The sequence below is a fragment of the Nanorana parkeri genome, unplaced genomic scaffold, assembly GCF_000935625.1.
Source record: "Nanorana parkeri isolate BGI_ZX_2015 unplaced genomic scaffold, ASM93562v1 scaffold155, whole genome shotgun sequence".
Lineage (NCBI taxonomy): Eukaryota > Metazoa > Chordata > Amphibia > Anura > Dicroglossidae > Nanorana > Nanorana parkeri.
In genome coordinates, this window is record NW_017306423.1 from 1,322,798 (window position 1) to 1,337,061 (window position 14,264).

A 14,264-nucleotide genomic window follows, 5' to 3' on the forward strand; every position below is an offset into this window, starting at 1 on the left:
ACTTGGACCACCAGATTGAAAAATGACAATGCGTTCAGGGCAGCTGAGGGAGGAACAACAGATCGGTTCACTCAGCAAAAAGATAAAGATTTCAGAATCCTCTAACCCAGTGGTTCTCAACCTGTGGGTCGTGACCCAAAAGTGTGTCGCAACCCACAGTTGAGGGGGTCCCTACATGCCTTGTGCTGCTGTGCTGCTCCTCAGCCTCCTCCTATCGCAGCAGTGTCAGTTCTCCTAATCCCGCAGCAGCGACCGGAGAGGATCAGAGAGAGGGGAGCAGGCAGGAGAGAGAGGAGGTGAGTGCTTGATCACCACAGAGCCCGCACTGGGCACCAGAGAGCCCACACTGGGCACCAAAGGGGCCGCACTGGATGCCACCAGAGAGTCCCACTAGCCACCTGAGAGCCCGCATAGGCTCCTGAGAGCCCACACAGATACAAGTATTGGTGAATCCCTAAATTTTACGGTTGGGGGTCACCACAACTTGGCAAACGTTACCAAGGGGTCCCGGCCCTAGAAAGGTTGAGAACCACTGCTCTAACCTCTCCCCTGCAGCTCTAATACATCATTAAATGTATTTTTCAAATGCAATCCAGGTATCAGTCTTTTGCTGCCCCTGTGCATAATTTTGTAAGGGGCTCTGTGATTTCTACTTATGCCCCTTGCAGAGCCTACCTGAGATCCCACACAGCCCACCTGAGAGTGACCCTGCAGAGCCCACCATAGACTCTCTATGGTGGGCTCTGCAGCGTGTCAGATGGGTAGGTAACACCCCTGCACACCTCTTACCTGTCAGCCCCGAACCGCTGTCAGCCTTCTCCGCGACCGGGCCCCGCCTCCTCCTCGGTCACTGGCGAGCCCCTCCTCCTCCACCATTGGTGGGCCTTGCCTCTTCCTCCTCCGCTGCCTCCACTAGGCCCTGGCCTTCTCCACCGCAGCTGCTGGCTGTCACTGACTCAGCCGCGGCTGTGAAGAGTAACACGCCACTGCACAGATGACTGACAGGTTGTCACTGATCTGGAGAGTGGCGCGTTCCTCCTCACAGCCACCAGTGACAGCCAGCAGCCTGCAATGCCATAGTGACCCAGGCGTCTCCCACGGCATCAGGGGGACCCCTTTGTTCCACATCCTGGCCTGGCTCCCCTGTGCCCTGGGCCCCATAGCGACCACCTGGGTCGCTTTGGCGGTAGCTACGCCACTGCTGTGCAGCAGGGCTGGATTGTGGAGTGTGAGCCCCCCTTTTCTTATCTTGAACTAAAGAACAATTATTCCCTAGATTGTGGAGATGAGGAGAGGGGGAGGAATTCAGTAGTTTAACAAAAGACAACAGGGCAGGGCTGATACTACTCAATCCACAAGAAATGCAGTGTGTTCCCCACTACAGAAAATTGGGAGCTAAGGGTGCTTCTGGGAGGTCAATGGGCATTTTTCTGTATTTGTAGGTTCTATAAAGCGTAAGTGAACCTTCAGTTTAGAACTGACCTCTGGGATAAGCAAATATTGTCCACATAAAATAGGTGTAGTTTTCCATTAAGCTTGGTGAGCTTTGTGTATTTCTTCCAGATCTGTAAAGTAATACAGTAGGAAACTTCCTGTGATACAGACCGGGCACTGCAGCTCCCTCTTGTTCAGGGTGAGTGGTCTCGTCTCTGCCCCTTCCTGTAGTTTCTGCAGGTAGCCTGTAGTGGGCGGGGCCAACACATCCCCTACAAAGTCAGAATATTTACCGTGCAGTAAATTCTCCTCTGTATGCTCAGCAGCCCTCCTGGGGAAATTGGCTTCAAGCCCATCATATAAAAAAAGACAGAAGTATTAACCCTTTCCTACTCCATCCAAAATAAAGAGGAGTTGAGGTTTAAGCAGCTCCTTTCAGCAAAAGGTAGAGAACACTTGGACAAAGTGGCATTGTGTGTAATGGTTCTAATGCTGTCCAGCACCTCACAGGAGCAAAATGTTATCTGAGACCAGATTCCTTTCCTGCTCTTGTCCCAAAAATAATGCCAAACTGCTTTTCCTCCTCTAGACTGTGTATTAGGACACATAGAGGCAAAATCCATTTTATTTGATACATCTAGGAATGCAGCGTATGCTTTGCCTAGAGGTTTCCCTATAATACATTTTTAAAGGGCTGGCTATTTTTAAAATCCTAATCAATAACCTTCTTCAGTTCCAGGAGACCCCTGCTGTGCTATTTAATAGAATCCCATCGCTCGTATGAAGATTTGGGTTTTTCTCTTGAGCTAAGTGACTGCAGGGAACCTCCGTGGGATGGAAACCAGGACAACATCAGGGTGATTTGTGTTTTACAATGTATCTATCAACAGTGGTCAATAAAGGCTGAGGGCTGATGAGTGAGTGATCAAGAATACTAGAGAAAAGAATGGTTGTCCATTGTCATATTTATGATACACTAGATCAGTGGTGGCGAACCTTGGCACCCCAGCTGTTTTGTAACTACAAGTCCCATGAGGCATTGCAAGGCTCTGACAGCCACAGACATAACTCCCAGAGGCAGATGCATGTTGGTATTTTTAGTTTTGGCACAGCTGGAGTGCCAAGGTTCGACACCACTGCACTAGATGGTCAAAGGTATGTGGAGACCTCCAAATGACTGAGTTCGGATGTTTCCAGTGAAGGGTACCGTGAATGCTACAGCATACAAAGATATTTTAGACAACCTTGTGGCAACAGTTTGGTGAAGATCCTCTTCCATCCCAGCATGACAGTGCCCTATGTACAAAGCCAGCTCCATGAAGACATGGTTTGGAGTTTGGTGTGAAGGAACTCAATTGATCTTCACAAAGCCCTGACCTCAATCCAACTGAACACCTTTGGGATGAATTGGAGCGCCGATTATGAGCCAGGTCTTTTCATTCAACATCAATACCTGACCTTACAAATGCTTGTTTGTGTTAGGAAGCCAGAGTCAGAGCCAGGATTCTTACTCTTCGATTTGCGCATGCGCCTAGTGCAGCCCATAGAGCTGTATCAGGTGCGGCGTCTCTGCGTAAACGTGCACGCATCTGTGCGCCGACGTATTGTTTGAATGTTTGGCACCCTCTGGGCTATAAAGGCTGTGACTACCAAACCTTCCTTGCTGTCAGATTTGTCAGCTTTCCTGTGTTCCTGCACCCTGTTCCTGAAGGGTTTATCTGTTATTGACCATGCTTGGCTTGACCCTTCTGCTTCTCTCCAGTGCTTCAACCGTCGGCTTGTCCCTGACGTTTGTTCCTGCCTCATTCTCTGGTACTGCGTTACCCGCATGTTGACGACCTCGGCCTGTCCTGACGATTCTGCTTTATTCATTGCCTGCTTGGACCTGCACCCATCTCTGCATCTCCTCCTCCGCGGATCCGCCTTCTACTGGCACGCCTGCCCCTCTGTGCCCCGGTGCTCCTGTGACTGAACACCTTTGGGATGAATTGGAGCGCCGATTATGAGCCAGGTCTTTTCATTCAACATCAATACCTGACCTTACAAATGCTTGTTTGTGTTAGGAAGCCAGAGTCAGAGCCAGGATTCTTACTCTTCGATTTGCGCATGCGCCTAGTGCAGCCCATAGAGCTGTATCTGTATCTCTGCGTAAACGTGCACGCATCTGTGCGCCGACGTATTGTTTGAATGTTTGGCACCCTCTGGGCTATAAAGGCTGTGACTACCAAACCTTCCTTGCTGTCAGATTTGTCAGCTTTCCTGTGTTCCTGCACCCTGTTCCTGAAGGGTTTATCTGTTATTGACCATGCTTGGCTTGACCCTTCTGCTTCTCTCCAGTGCTTCAACCGTCGGCTTGTCCCTGACGTTTGTTCCTGCCTCATTCTCTGGTACTGCGTTACCCGCATGTTGACGACCTCGGCCTGTCCTGACGATTCTGCTTTATTCATTGCCTGCTTGGACCTGCACCCATCTCTGCATCTCCTCCTCCGCGGATCCGTCTTCTACTGGCACGCCTGCCCCTCTGTGCCCCGGTGCTCCTGTGCCCAAGCACCAGAGAAGTGAGAGAGGCCATCCTAGTCACTTCAGACTCCCCTAAGGTACGTGACAGTTTGGCTGAATGGGCTCAAATTCCCCCCAAACACACCCCAAAACCTTGTGGAATGGCTACCTAGAATAGTGGAGACTCAGTATTATTGACCATGGTTTTGGAAGGGGATGTCCATCAAGCTTATATAGGTGTGATGCCCTATAGCATATTATTCTTTGTGACAGTGTGAGAGGGTGGTGATGTCATTAAAAAAAGCCCACTAGACATGTGCGATTCGTTTCGTTCCGAATCCAAATTCATACAAATTTTCAGAAATGCGGACATTCGGACAATCCCAATTCATCTAAATGCGCCCGAATCCGAATAACAGTTTCCAAATTTCGTTCAAAAACAAAATTTAATCGGACATGTGACTTTTCTGGCCAATCAGATGTGTTTTTCGGTTTATTGCATCCGAATGGGTCTGAATACAAATTTTTGTTACGGCAGCATGGGAGCCATATACAGTATATACAAATAATACTAAAGCTGAGGCTCCTAGACCGGAATGGCTTTCGGGATCCAAGATTCCGAATTGCATCGAGGAGCTCCCGAATGCCAGTCGGGTCTGGGAGCCTCAGTTTTAGTATTATTTGTATATGGCTCCCCGACCCAAAAGTCGTCTGCTGTATATTTAGTCTGGCATTGAGGCGGTTAAAGACCTCCATTTTTATTTTCTTTCGAAGAGTCTATCGAATTTGCAATAAAGCAAAAGCGCTCAGCCATGCAGGACCTCGTCTAGCATGTTTAACTTGTGCTTAATAATTTAGCATGTATTTAAAAGGCAGGCCGAGAAAACCTAACAAGATGTTTGTTAGAGAACATTTAGGCCGTATCATTGGGAGCAGAGCGGCAGTATGAGACACCTATCAGCAGAGCCTGTGATATATAGTCCTTTCTGCTGCATCACCGGCGTGGAAAGAACGCGGTAATGGAAAAGACGTGCTATGGAAAGAGACACAAGGAAATGCTGGGCCTTATTTTTCAAAGCGTTTGAAGACTTGCTCTTGCCGCAAACAGTAACCGGTTAAAGGGCTAGTCAACCCAAAAATGATACTCCACGTATTGGTAGATGATGGAACATTAAACCCCTTTTTTTATGTTTCTTGGTCACATTGCCGTGAGATCACTCAAGTTCTCAAACCTGCCATGGAATTTCGAAGTGGTCCTCCATGAGGGGTCCTGGATAATGCAGAAGTGGCAATCGGAACACCTCAAGGTGGATGGGGACACCCAAATTTCCATTATGGAAGGCATGGACCAATTTTCATCAAAGCTGAGCATAGGCCTATTGTAGACATGTGCGATTCGTTCAGTTCCGAACCAAAATTCGGACAAATGTTCCAAAATTCGGACACATCTGAATTTCCAAATCCTAATGCATCCAAATGTGTCCAAATCCGAATTTCCGTTTCCGAATTTCGGATCAAAAACTAAACTGAATTGGACATGTGACTTTTCTGACCAATCAGATGTGTTTTTTGGTGTATTGCAGCCGAATTGGTCTGAAAACGAATTTTCGTTACGGCAACATGGGAGCCATATACAGTATATACATATAATACTAAAGCTGAGGCTCCCAGACCTGAATGGCATTCAAGAAATTCGGATTCCAAATGCCATTCGGGTCTAGGACATTCAGCTTGAGTATTCATTTGTACATATGGTTTTCTGTGGTATTCCCACCGAATATTCATACACTCATCTGAAACGAAAATTCGGATTTCGCCAGAATCCGAAACCCGAAAAAAATGGAATTTCAGATTCGAATGTCGAATCCTGAAATAACGAAATATCCAAACCGAACGGAACTGAACTGAATTTTTCGCCGTAGCTTACATGTCTAGCCTACTGAACTTCACCAATGGACCAATATAATGGGGGCACCTCACCACCAGCACTGGTAAAGTAGCACTATTATATTGGTGCCAGTGGTGAAGTTCTCCCATTACACCTGTGCTGGTGATGAAGTGCCCCCATTATATTGGTGCCAGTGGTGAAGTTTTCCCATTACACCTGTGCTGGTGATGAAGTGCCCCGATTATATTGGTGCCAGTGGTGAAGTTCTCCCATTACACCTGTGCTGGTGATGAAGTGCCCCCATTATATTGGTGCCAGTGGTGAAGTTCTCCCATTACACCTGTGCTGGTGATGAAGTGCCCCGATTATATTGGTGCCAGTGGTGAAGTTCTCCCATTACACCTGTGCTGGTGATGAAGTGCCCCCATTATATTGGTGCCAGTGGTGAAGTTCTCCCATTACACCTGTGCTGGTGATGAAGTGCCCCGATTATATTGGTGCCAGTGGTGAAGTTCTCCCATTACACCTGTGCTGGTGATGAAGTGCCCCAATTATATTAGTGCCAGTGGTGAAGTTCTCCCATTACACCTGTGCTGGTGATGAAGTGCCCCGATTATATTGGTGCCAGTGGTGAAGTTCTCCCATTACACCTGTGCTGGTGATGAAGTGCCCCGATTATATTGGTGCCAGTGGTGAAGTTCTCCCATTACACCTGTGCTGGTGATGAAGTGCCCCGATTATATTGGTGCCAGTGGTGAAGTTCTCCCATTACACCTGTGCTGGTGATGAAGTGCCCCGATTATATTGGTGCCAGTGGTGAAGTTCTCCCATTACACCTGTGCTGGTGATGAAGTGCCCCGATTATATTGGTGCCAGTGGTGAAGTTCTCCCATTACACCTGTGCTGGTGATGAAGTGCCCCGATTATATTGGTGCCAGTGGTGAAGTTCTCCCATTACACCTGTGCTGGTGATGAAGTGCCCCGATTATATTGGTGCCAGTGGTGAAGTTCTCCCATTACACCTGTGCTGGTGATGAAGTGCCCCGATTATATTGGTGCCAGTGGTGAAGTTCTCCCATTACACCTGTGCTGGTGATGAAGTGCCCCGATTATATTGGTGCCAGTGGTGAAGTTCTCCCATTACACCTGTGCTGGTGATGAAGTGCCCCGATTATATTGGTGCCAGTGGTGAAGTTCTCCCATTACACCTGTGCTGGTGATGAAGTGCCCCGATTATATTGGTGCCAGTGGTGAAGTTCTCCCATTACACCTGTGCTGGTGATGAAGTGCCCCGATTATATTGGTGCCAGTGGTGAAGTTCTCCCATTACACCTGTGCTGGTGATGAAGTGCCCCGATTATATTGGTGCCAGTGGTGAAGTTCTCCCATTACACCTGTGCTGGTGATGAAGTGCCCCGATTATATTGGTGCCAGTGGTGAAGTTCTCCCATTACACCTGTGCTGGTGATGAAGTGCCCCGATTATATTGGTGCCAGTGGTGAAGTTCTCCCATTACACCTGTGCTGGTGATGAAGTGCCCCGATTATATTGGTGCCAGTGGTGAAGTTCTCCCATTACACCTGTGCTGGTGATGAAGTGCCCCGATTATATTGGTGCCAGTGGTGAAGTTCTCCCATTACACCTGTGCTGGTGATGAAGTGCCCCGATTATATTGGTGCCAGTGGTGAAGTTCTCCCATTACACCTGTGCTGGTGATGAAGTGCCCCGATTATATTGGTGCCAGTGGTGAAGTTCTCCCATTACACCTGTGCTGGTGATGAAGTGCCCCGATTATATTGGTGCCAGTGGTGAAGTTCTCCCATTACACCTGTGCTGGTGATGAAGTGCCCCGATTATATTGGTGCCAGTGGTGAAGTTCTCCCATTACACCTGTGCTGGTGATGAAGTGCCCCGATTATATTGGTGCCAGTGGTGAAGTTCTCCCATTACACCTGTGCTGGTGATGAAGTGCCCCCATTATATTGGTGCCAGTGGTGAAGTTCTCCCATAACCCCGGTGTAGGAGATAAAGTGCCCTTAATATATCGGTGCGGGAGGATAAGTTCTCCCATTACATTGGTGCTGGTGATGAAATGCCAGCATTAAATTGGTGTCAGTGGTGAGTGCTCCCATATCCCACGCTCCAGGCTCTTCACTGTCAGGAACAAGACCACTCATCTGGACACATCTTGCGGTGAGGCTGGGTGTCACTAGACCTGCAGCAGGATACCCAAGGCACATGGCCCAGCACTGCATCCTAGGAAGACCAGAGAAGGTGACATGCCCCCTTCATACTCAGAAATACCGTTTATGTGTTATCATTGCTGCGAATGAACAGAGTGGCAGGGAAGTATGGGACAGGTAAATATTAATGGGTGGTGGAGGTGGTGGTGGTGGGGGGGGCTGGGTAAGGGGGTCACGGGTGCCCGTTGCTGTAGCCTATATGCACAAAGTGCCTAATTCTCTTGAGCTAACACAAAGCCTCAATGCTCGTTTATTTTTTTTAAACCAGACAGTTATAGTATGAAAAGCCCGAATCCTGTAAGACCCGGCGCCTTTCTGAGTCGGACTATCAAGCAGTTAAATAAAAGCGCAGAATAAATCGGCAGGTGAAGCGCAGAACCCCTTTAACTTTGCATTTTCAAAGGCGCTTTTTTGTTGTTGTTGAGCCTGATGCAGCCCCGACTCGGAAAGCCGTGCCCTTTCCCGCATTTTAATGAAGAGTAAACAGAAAATGTTGTCGGGGAAGTTTTATCGCTTCCTTTCCTAGGCTCTGATTAGCGATGCAGGGATTAACTGTCAAAGCAAAATCCGGAACGCTGAAAACGCGGCAAGATTTCCCACTGAGCTTAAGAGTAGGACGCGCAGCCCAATCAGGAGGGGCAGAGAACATATTCAGGGGGCCTTGGTGGAACTGGGTTTTAATTATATCCTCAAGCAACCCTTGACCTTTCGCTAGCAAGCCCCCTTCATGCTATGGTGCTTCCGCCACTTAATTCTACCCTACAACTATTGCCGCTGTTCCATTAGTGGCCTCGGAACAAACACATGGCTCAATTATTGCGTACACATCTCATTCCTCTTTCTTTGTATTAACCTCCCCTGTTCATGTAGAACTGCTGCCCAGCCCCGGTCACGTAGAAGCAGCAATATAAACGCACAATCTAACGTTGCTCTCGCCTTGGAGAAGGAGAGAAACTTTACATAGGCCACCAAAGCAACTGTCCCGGGTGACCCCCTACCTCTTTGTTTTTTGATTACAGTTGACCTGTCACAAGGCTAGTAGACCGCCGTTGTTGTGTCGACCTCTCCGTCTTTACAAGTGAACTGCTTGGCTGTCGCGATGACCTGCATTCCCGATGGGCAATAGAGATTGAAAGAGCGGAATGAGTTTGTCAGAATTGATTTTGGTAATCAATGGCTTTGTTGATAAACAAAGCCAACGTTAACCCTGAGGCCAACCCTAGCTTTAATGTTAATGATGCCAACCTGCTTGATCACTAATACCCCCCCTTATCACCCGGGTCAACCCTTGACATCACCAATACCCCCCCTTATCACCCGAATCAACCTTGGACATCACCTATAACCCCCATTATCACCGGGTCAACCTTTGATATCACCAATAACCCCCCTTATCACCCGAGTCAACCTTGGATATCACTAATACCCCCCCTCCTATCACCCGGGTCAACCTTGGACATCACCAATACCCCACCCGGGGGGAGCATGGAGCCAATCAGCCAATCAGGAAGCCGGGCAGCATGTAATGACTCGCCACCCGGCTTCCTGATACCGGAAGTATCAGGCTAGGTATTGGAGCATTTGAGCGAGTATGAGTACTCGCCCCTAAATACTCGGCATCGGCACCAATATCGATAATAGTATCGGTGCATTCCTAATTAGTAGTCAAGTTATCATCTAGTTATCAAGCTATGTCCATCTGGGTAGCTAAACGCTTCTCTTTTAATTCACACATTTAAAAACAATTCTCAGCAAAAATATCCAGTCTACGCCCTGAGACGCGTTTCGACCCAACAAGGTCTTCTTCACACAGGTTACTGAAGGGAAAGCTTCCCTTTTTCTGAACTTATGTTTGTGGTGTAGATAGCACACCGACTGCGCAGTCCTCTGGGGACCTGATGGAGGGGTCAGCTGACCATTTATCACTTTGTGGAGATGTACTGCATTTTTTTCTTGCTGTGAGATATACTGGTGGTGATGGAGTGTAAGACGCGCTTCGCCTGTGCTGCACTTAGAAAGCCAACTCTAAAAAAAAGTACATAAAGCTGAACTCCGGCCTCCCCTTCCGTCTTGCCCAGTTGTACCGGCTCCTCTCCTGGACTGAAACGTCTTCTTCTGATTTCCCTGCACACTGCGAGCTTCTCACAATGTTCATTAGCAGCTGCAGCAAGTCAGATAGAGCCCGCCTCGTTTCCTGGCTGGAGAACAACTACCATCATCTAGCTCTTTCCTCTCTAGCTGGATTGTCCCTTGCCCGGCCCCTTTCATTTATTGGATTTCAGTTCTTTCAACTACTGAGTCTTAGCACCAGATGTGGGCGTTACCTAGGAGAGTCTAAATGCATTCTGCTTAAGACCGCCCAATACTCCCGACACCCACCTATCAATGCATTTTGCTATTTGCATAACTCCTTTCAAGGGCCAGCCCACTGCTTACATCAGAGCCTGACTGACAACCTGACTGTCACTGACCCCGCCCCTTCCCTTGATTGGATTTCAGTTCTTTCAATCATTGAGGCTCAGCATCACATGTGGGCGTTACCTGGGGGTGGTCTGCATGCAAATGCCTAGGAACCCCCGCCCCCCCTCCAGACCTAAATCCACCCATCAAGGCATTTACATATTTGCACAACTCCTCCCACAGGGCCAGTGCTCCTCCCAGAGAACCACTGCTCCTCCCGGAGGACCACTGCTCCTCCCAGGGGACCACTGCTTTGCCAGATGACTGCTTGCATCAGTGCTGAGGGCTCTTGAAGGTAGTACTGAGGCATGGTGCTGTGATGTTTTCAGAAAGCTATGTACAGCACCCTGCTGGCCCCTCCCACCAGCCAGGATCTGACTTCATTGCCCAGAGAAGCACAGAGACTAAATGATGACATCACTGAGTCTAAAATAAGGTGTGTAATGCAAACAGAATTTGTTAAAGTTGTTGATAGAATTTGATTAGACTTCAGCTTTATATAATAACGGCCAATCGGAGGCCGGATTTCACCGCGTTTGCTGTGATGTCGATCGTCGGCGGGCGGAGAGGAAGAATTGGGCTTCTACGCAGATGAGGATTCTCAGTTCAAATTGTCATTTGCAGTCCTACAAATGCGCATCGAGTCTGCAGTCAGATGAGCGAGGACGAGCGCGGGGGATGGGATCGGGAATCAATGGCAAATCACCGATAAAATCAATGCTCACCATGTGGAGGCGGCACGCGGTTCAGAGCGCTCGGTGCCGGCAATCGTAGCAACAGTGCGCCAATGTTACTGAGACCTGCATTGCCCAATGAGGATGGATTCAGAGGGCGGGACCGTACATTTTATGGGAACACAAAAGCTAAAATGTTTTATATATTTGAAAGCTGAACTCCAGGAAGATATAAAGGACCAATCAGTGCCGTCTCTGTATTCATTATCATTACAAGCGGCGTACAGACCTGAATCTGACATGGTGCCAGTCCCTGTATAGCAGGGCTCAGAGGGGGAGAAGCAGCACCAGGAGGCAGTCAGCCGTGCTGCAATAATAGCGGCATGTGGATAGAAGGAGAGAGCAGAGTGACGGAGAGAAGGGCTCTCTAAATATTGTATGTTTAAGGCTGAACTCCGGCCTTCCCTTCACTCTTGCACCATTGTACCGGCTTCTCTTCTGGACTGAAATGGCTTCCTCTGATGTCACTGCACACTGGGAGCTTCTCACAATGTACATTACAAGCTGCAGCAAGTCAGACAGAGCCCGCCTCCTTTCCCGGCTGGAGGACATCCAGCATCACCTACCCTTCCTCCCCAGCCTGCCTGTCACTGACCCCTCCCCTTTCCTTCATTGGATCAGCTAGAGCCCCTCTCATTTCCTGGCAGGAGGATGCCAAGCATGATGTAGCCTTTTGTTCCCCAACCTCACTGCTCCTGGCCCCGCCCCTTTCTTTCATTGGATTTAAGTTCTTCCAATCGTTAGGACTCAGCATCACATGTGGGCGTTACCTGGGGTGTTTTGCACGCAAATGCATCCTGCTTAGGAATAGCCCCTCCTCCAGACTGACACTCTCCCATCGGGGTATTTAAATATTTGCATAACCTCTCCTAAGAGTGAGATAACAGCTTGCATCAGGGCTGAGGGCTCTTGAGAGAAGTACTGAGGCCAGGTGCTGTGATGTTACCTATGACTGTGTACTTGCAAATGCCTAGCAACCCCGACTCCTCCAGACCTAAAGCAACCTATAAAGTCATTTAAATATTTGCATAACTCCTCCCAGAGGATCACTGCTCCTCCCAGGCCACTGCTTACATCAGAGCTGAGGGCTCTTGGGAGGAGTACTGAGGCATGGTGCTGTGATGTTTTCAGGAAGCTATTTACAGCACCCTGCTGGCCCCTCCCATCTGCTAAAAAAAATGCACCTATAGTCTTTCAATACTCATTTCATTGCTTTTTTTCCTCTATATCCTGTTGCAGCTCATTCATTGATGATATGGAAGTAGGAAGTAGGACCAGGGTGATGGTGAATACCCTCCCGCCCTTTATCGTACAGCAAAGCACTGATGCTCCATCCCTTTCTCTCTTCCCAGCACCGGACCCCTATTATTTACTGCTCAATCCTAGCCTGTGACAAGCCGGGTTTTCTGCTCACCACATCTGTCTTGGGCATAATTAAACAGAATGACACAGTGGCTTAGGTAAATCACAGAGGGAGCCGAGGTATAGATATCCCGCTGTCGAGTAACACAAAGGCAGGCCTGGACATTGACCACTGGGCTCGCTCCTGAGGTCAGCCAGAAGGGTAATGGCTTATTTTGCAGGAGATGCCTTTCCTCTTCCTCGGATGAATCGTTATTAGGAGGAGGAGGAGGAGACGCTATGGCAACAACAGCATCCTAGATAAATAGTGTCCAGGCCATGATGGAGACACGGGCCAAGACTAATGATAAGCTTTTGTATGGGAACGGTGTACACAACGCTATGAACCGAGGGAGCAAAGGTCATTTAGATTACGGGTACTCAGACACAACTGTCACGGCTCCGGTCGGATCAGATGAAGGTCATTAATTCAATGGTTTGGAGCGGTGAGCTGATTGGGTTGAATTTCAGGTGAATGGAGAATATTTGGGTTCTTCTACCGATACGTATTATGAGTCTCCTGCAAATAATCTGAATTATGATTATCTGGATTTCCTAGTTGTGAGTTCTCTGCAGATCAGGTAGACTTCTATATAAGGTGATGCACTGGTGGTTCTCCTTCCTCCTTTTATTCAATTGTTTGTTCAATAACTTCATGTTATATGCACTCCAGAGATGACTGGCTCTGGGACATGCACTCCAACGATGGTTGGCTTCATGCACTCAAATGATGGCTGCCTACTTCCACTCCTGCGATGGCTGGCTACATGCACTCCAATGCTGGCTACATGCACTCCAGTGATGGATGGCTACATGCACTCCAGTGATGGATGGCTACATGCATTCCAGTAATGGCTGGCTACATGCACTCTAGCAATGGCTGGCTACATGCACTCCAGTGATGGATGGTTACATGCATTCCAGTAATGGCTGGCTACATGCACTCTAGCAATGGCTGGCTACATGCACTCCAGTGATGGATGGTTACATGCATTCCAGTAATGGCTGGCTACATGCACTCTAGCAATGGCTGGCTATGCACCCCAGTGATGGCTGGCTGCAAGCACCCCAGTGATGGCTGGCTGCAAGCACTCCAGTGATGGCTGGCTGGCTGCAAGCACTCCAGTGATGGCTGGCTACATACACTCCATGAATGGCTGGCTATGCACTCCAGCAATGGGTGGCTACATTCATTCCAATAATGGTTGGCTACATTCACTTCAGTGATGGCTGGCTACATTCATTCTAATAATGGCTGGCTACATGCATTCTAATAATGGCTGGCTACATGCATTCTAATAATGGTTGGTTACATGCATTCTAATAATGGTTGGCTATATGCACTCCAGTGATGGCTGGCTACATTCATTCCAATAATGGCTTGCAACATGCACTCCAATGAAGGCTGGCTACATTCTCTCAAGTGATAGCTGGCTACAGGCACTCCCAAGTAGCCCTCCCTGTTGTTGACAATAGTGGATCCTGCCTGTGCAATGTGTGTGTCAAAACTGCCCCTTTAGGGTCCATTGAAAGCCAGAGTGACTGGTTATTAACATAGGAGTTCCATTTGAAGACAATGTGTTGTTACTCTATAACAGGGATATT